Consider the following 6,481-nt stretch of genomic DNA (forward strand, 5'->3'; position numbering starts at 1 on the left):
ATGTGAGGTAAAGGCATTTTTAGAGCAGTCATCTGACCTATTTGAGATGTTTAAATTTAGCCGATGTCACTGTGACATACACTGAGCATCTGAAGGCAACGTTTGTATTGATGGCATTTATAACTCCATTCAACGTCAGGACCATTGTGTGTTGTTCTGCTGTCTGTGGCTACGCAAAGCCAACAGGACACAGTAACATATTGATCTTGTTGGCTCTACAGATTCAGAAAAGTCTGGTTAGTTATCCTCACTTTCTGCTGTTAGTAGCAGTGTGTCTGAACCCAACCAGACATAAAGTGATGCGGATTTCAACTGGTGAGTAACCCTAAGAAGAAAGAAATATACGACTTCTTGTATGTCTAACATAAATCAAAGTAGAAAATTGACCAAAAACCACAAAGATTTTATTTTTTTTAATTATTAGTTGTAAAAACCTTAAGCTTTGTACAGAGCTGACAGTGCAGGATCTCAGAACTTGTTTGAGCTCACCTTGGTTTGCTTTGAATTGAGGTTGTTTCTGTAGTGACAATTATCGACCTGTGAGGTGATGAATGAGGAACGATGCTTTAGTTTAGCTTTAGTTTGTAATGATAACAAGTACAAGAAACACTAGAAAACCAAGCATAACACCAGAGTAAAAGGGCAGTATAGATGAAGAAGGTGCTTGTATAATAATTTTAACTGCATAATTAATTAGGGTTTCCGGTAAGTATGCATGTAAATACATTATTAGGGTTAGATAGTGTGTTAAAACTTTACTTGGACTAATAATAAATTCATAGCTTCATATGTATGACATGTTCTACTTTGGCCGTAGCAAGACTTTCAGCATAACAATATACTAATGAGCTTGAATAATTAGATAACACCATTAAGAAAACCGGACAAATTGCAACCTACCTTCGTCAACCTCTACTTTCAGCTTTGCAAATAATAGCGAGAACAGCATTTTCATCAGAAAATTGGTTACTATATGTGAAGTCCATTGGCATAAAGAGAGATTTATGAGATTTTCACTGATGCATAAACCCAGATCCTTTGGCCAAAAAGGTGAGAGTTATGCTTTCAATCTGTGTAACATAGGAGATCAAGGCCGTGGTTGGTGGGAAGAAGACATTGCTGTCAGAGCCAACAGAAGATCTCAGATGAAAGTTTGGATATGCTGTGGGAACAGCATAGCTCTTGCACCTATGTAAGACGTTTTGGTTAAAAGTATTTCTTGTGAGAAGAAGACAGGACAAATGATTGCATAGATCATCCTCAGTGTCATTACCATGGATCTGCTAACAGGGAATAAAAATCATTAGTGGATTTTTAGTCGAATTGCTGCAAACTCCATCATCTGAGCTCAAACAAACCAGAGACAAACAGGAGAGTACGCTAAAAAAAAAAGTGCAGGGGAGAGGGGAGACTCATAAAACCTTTCTGAAAAGTTTGAATACTGTGCATGTAAATAAAACTGTAGTACAACTTTACTGCTAAATGCACCTATTAAGATTTTAATTAAAGTTGATGGAGCATATATAGAAAAAGTGAAAGAAAATTAGGACTGCAAGGAGTGTTCAAAAATATAAGCAGGCATTTGAGACCAAATAGAAGATTGGTAAAAGCCAGTGTCAAGTCCTGGGAGTCCAGTAGAAATAGATGAAAGCTGATATTTGACCTGCTTAGAAAATTCATTTGCTAAAACAGGACCCCTGTATGGGTGGCAAATAAAATCCAGCTGTGGCGTAAGATGATAGGGAACTGAACATGAATTTTCACTGCACTGTGCACTGGATAAACCTGGAAATGCTGCTTGTGATCTTTATGTGCTTTAGCTAATACAATATTATATCCTATTTTAGACACGTGAGTCACTTTGTCTTGAAATGCTTTCAAGGCTTTTGTTCATGATAAAAAAGTTGTAATTTGGAATTTTCATCCTATTTACAATGATTTTATTTTGTTTTTCCTGCAGACACTACAGGAGAGAGAATTTAATATGTCTGGAATTTATATAAAGGTATCTACATGTGTATATAAGCACATTTATTTCCTAACAATTCTTTATGTCAAAAAAGCCAGCGATTTATTAGGTAAACTAGAATAGGCAGCTCCCTCATATGCATTTGAAGAAAAGACTGAATTTTATAACAAAATTTCTGGGTTTATGTAACTTAAAATAAAGATCAGTATATGTTTTACTGATGTGATGGAAACAGATATGGAATAGATCAAATGAACAACTTGACCAATGAATACCATTTGTTTGATATTTGCATCTTGCTCCTGAGTCACTAATAAGGCCAAACAAGGGGAAAAGACTGATTTTAAACGTGATCGTGATTTTTTGATCTCTAGAATCATTTGCTCAGTCCACTTAAAAATGTTGTAGAAAAATGATAATTCAGAATACTTGAAAAGGCAAGTGGGTAATGCAGTGTTTATAGACAGCTCAGTGCTTGGTCCAGGACCCTATAATGGCATTGATTATTGTAGCTGACCATTGGAAATTAATATTGCTGTAAGTTTGCAACTACCTAATCAGCAAAACCATGTAGGAAGTGAGTAAATCTGTCTACCAACTATGTTTCATTTTGAAGTGAAAACTGAGCTTTCATCTTGGTCAATTGCCTATTCCATATATATGCGTATGCAAAATAAAAAATCAGATCAAGATTATGTCATATTCTCTGTTCCTGAAGTTATAGTGAACTGTTTTCATTTATTGATGCTATAGCACAATTAAAATCAGTATACAATTCCGTTTATGTCCGTTCAGCTTCGGTTTTGTGTGCCTTTAAATGGCTTTTACTTCCTCAGACTCATGTAAGAGCACAGGAGAGATATTTGTATTTCTTAGCCAACCTCCTTTTCCTACTCCTCCAACTCAAAGGTTCATGTCAGAGTATTACAGCTTCTTGCCTTCCTCTTTTGCTGTTCTTGACATAACACGGAATTTAAATATGTGTTTTCATTTTTTACCAACAGATGTCATCAGACAAAAGTGACATCTTTCAGTTTGGGACTACTGAGTGTTTTCAAGAGAAGCCCATAATTTTTTATTTCTTTTTGTTTATTTCCATGTTTTGTTTTAAATACATAGGCTGTTATGTTGCCATACGTTGCACACTTTCCTATGCAAAGAAAGCTACACTGACCTTTGCCAAGAGACATCTGTGAAATATAGTAGTCCTAAATATCCCTAAAGAAAGGAGAAGTGATTTTCAGTTCACTTACAGCCTGGAGACAAACAGAATTTTCTCATTTGTGAAAAATAGTGCAGTGGTTTATGTACTTTCTAATGCTTGCTGCTGCAAAGCCATAAATGTGTGCGCTAGAACTTTTTGTCCACAGATATGAAATGTGCTTTCCTGAATTATTAACTCACATATCCATGAACTATTGCAGTTCAAACATGAAAATACTCATGGAGAGGCACTACAAAAAGGACATGGCCAACAAGTAACATTATGGAATGGCAGTTGACTGTGCAGCAGTCAGTACCCACTGAAAATATTTCAGACTTATTGCATTAATGTGCCAATAATAACACCCTTTTTTTTATATAATTCTTCCTTTGTTTTCACTTTTTGTGAAAGAATATTTCCCCCTGTTTATTACTGGAAATAGCCCTTCTTTGTCATTGTGCGCTTAAATTATCAGTCCTGATAACAGAAGTTCTCAAAATCAGCTGTTATTTATTTTAGATCCCAACACAGAGGAGCAATTTAGACCTCAGTCATCTCGTGCTGAACATATTCATGTAAAGAAGATCAGTTATTTAGTTAACTCAGGCAAAGGACCACATGTAGATGAATCATATCTATTTACATTCACTGACTATTGTGTGTAGTGTGAGGAGTTCACACATAGTCACCTGCAGCTGATCAGAATAATGCTCCCAAGACCTGGGAAGACTCTGAACAATGATTCTTAAATTTCCTTTTCAGATGTTTTCTGGTCCCATGGTCACTGAGTTTTCACCCGTGAAGCCAATGAGTTGCTTCAAACCGTCTTACCAAGCTCCAGAAAACGTCTATCTGGTTTAGTCATACCCATCCCAATCACAGTCAAAAAACCAATCTCCACTTACAATTCCTGGGGGGCCTTTTAGACTTTATGAACACATTTATGAGCCCCTCCCTAATTCGCTTTCATGGGCATTGGGAGTTGGCACTATGTCTCAGAAACATAACTGGAGGAGGTGCTTCTCTTTCTAGTGGGTATCCGCAACTCCCTTCTGGGAAATGAAAAACTTTGGTTTGAATCCCATCTCTGTATAAACTGTGTGACTAACTCCAAGTTTGTTATTTTAATAAGTACAATAAAACCAAACTGTTTGGTTTTTTAAGGTAGAGAAGACTTTTTATGACTTTCTTGCATTCACTATCTAGGAGGATCCTCAGGATCACAGAGAACCAAGACATTTCTCTTGGAATAATTGAGTCTTGGATTTTGCACCAAGGACACTTAAATCATGCTTATATGGAGAGTCAAACGTACACTAGCAAGGTCCTGTATAACCTGGTCTACCGGTTAGGTACATGAGGGAACACATCGAAACATATAGCACTTTTCCCCTGAATGGAGTCAGAATATGTATGCAAAGACTAGATAAGGGTTTAACTCTTCATTCCCAGCGCTGTTGAAGTTTTGCTCGTGCTTTGAATTTATGCAGACATGGTGTGGGTAATAGACAATTGAATGTGCCCAACTACTTAGCAGGTGTCATGGTTTCGGCTGGCAGAGAACTAGTTTTCTTCTCACAGGGTTACATTTCCAAGTAACTGCACTTTTCAGTAGTTGAATTATTCAAAGTTCTATGAGAATAAATGTGATAAGGCATTACGTATTAATTTTGCGGTCAGCCATGGAATATATGTTTCAAAGTACCAGGTGCATAACGCTGGGAGGAGCGGATCTTGGACATCTGACCCCGGAAAGCACCAAAGAATATGATCTGTGCCATAAATGTCATGCTCCCTATATAAGAGAGGAACTTTCTCAGGATGACCCCATTTTTTGATGGGCCACAATCCCTTGACTACCCATTTGTCATGTTGCTTAGAATCCAGTTGCTTCTTGGAGCCCCATTCTGGTTTTTCGCGGTCTCTCCATGAGGACTGTGACACCTTTGAGTACTGGGACTACTGGGCTCACAACTGCTGTGCTTGCAAAGCGTGCTGCCTGGCCACCATTACTTGTAGCACATTGTAGAACAATTTAAGTGTTTTTATTCTATATAAATACTTTTTGGTAGTAGTAGTAGTATGAATATTAGTTTCAGTTTTGTCTATTAAACCCATTTTCTATTTCAACCTTTGGGTCTCTTTTTCTTTTCCGATTCACCTTTCCCTGTGAAGGTGGAATTGGGACTGCTGTCCATTGTTTGGCTGCGTGTTGGAGCAGCTAAAATGGAACAGTAGGTAAAGTCACGATCAGTTGCAGCTTCAATTCATACAGCTTAATTGTATTTCAAGAGGGACATTTTCCTTAATTCTAATTGCAGGGTGAAGTTGGCTTTTTCTGGCTTCTCAGTGTGACCATTAAGTTGTCGTGGAGGCTGTGAGAAAGGCAAATCCTCAACACAAACAAGATTTTGCATCATAGAATCAGGATTTACAATATAAACTTCATGTCTATGCAAGGAGGTCTTTGCTTGACCATTTTGATGACTTTCAATAACAATGCAAAAAAAGTTATCTGTAATCTATAAATTCTTTGGTCTAGTAGTAAATAAATAACTTCTCCATCAAACAAACAAACAAACAAACCCCCAAAAGCAAACAAAACTCTACCTTTTAAGGGGCAGAATAAATTATTTGGGAATATATGTCTTGTGGCAGAGCCTATTGGGCTGGTATTAGCCTCATATGCGTTCCTTTTTTTTATACAGATAATTTCATTCAGTTCATGCAAAAAAGATCAAATTGATCTATTGCCGGTGACATTACATAAAATGTTACTGACAGGAAAAAGCTAAAGACAATAGCGTATCTTGCCAATATGGCAAAGTCAGAAGGCTAGAGTCTGAAAACCTTGTGTTGAAGGTTAATGTCATGCATTAATGAAAATTTTTCTGAAGCTTATGACTAAAAATTCCAGATGGTAAAGCAACAGCTCAGGTGAAGGAATGAGCCCACCTCATATCCTGTAAAAAGCCCAATGTATAATTTAAAATGGTACACAAATGCGTTTCCATTTCCAGCTCTCTCATAATTCTACATAATTAAAGGTTTGATAATGTATAAAAAGCTATTAAATGCAATGCTGAAATCCTCAGAGAGTCATCTTTTTACTATGATATTTGAAAATATCTATGGTATATTATGTGTGGTTTTGTAAATGATATACATTTTTCATATCTGCTTTCATTAGCAATTTTCTTCTTCTAATGGCTGTATAATTAAACCATAATGGGATATTTTGGTTTATGTATATTCATGGAGAACTAGTTATAACAAAACAAATGGTAATTAGCTATGACCCCCAAAAA

At 36.6% G+C, this 6,481-nt stretch overlaps 1 long non-coding RNA gene across 1 annotated transcript; it reads left to right on the forward strand.

Moving 5' to 3' along the window:
• The first annotated feature begins 178 nt into the window (after positions 1–178).
• On the forward strand, positions 179–2,220 carry LOC128852185 (uncharacterized). The gene is made up of 3 exons (XR_008449883.1): positions 179–315; positions 1,084–1,192; positions 1,961–2,220. It is a non-coding gene; the product is annotated as an uncharacterized LOC128852185 (long non-coding RNA).
• Positions 2,221–6,481: the final 4,261 nt, after the last annotated feature.

This window comes from Cuculus canorus, chromosome 4 (assembly GCF_017976375.1).
Source record: "Cuculus canorus isolate bCucCan1 chromosome 4, bCucCan1.pri, whole genome shotgun sequence".
NCBI classification, from domain to species: Eukaryota; Metazoa; Chordata; class Aves; order Cuculiformes; family Cuculidae; genus Cuculus; species Cuculus canorus.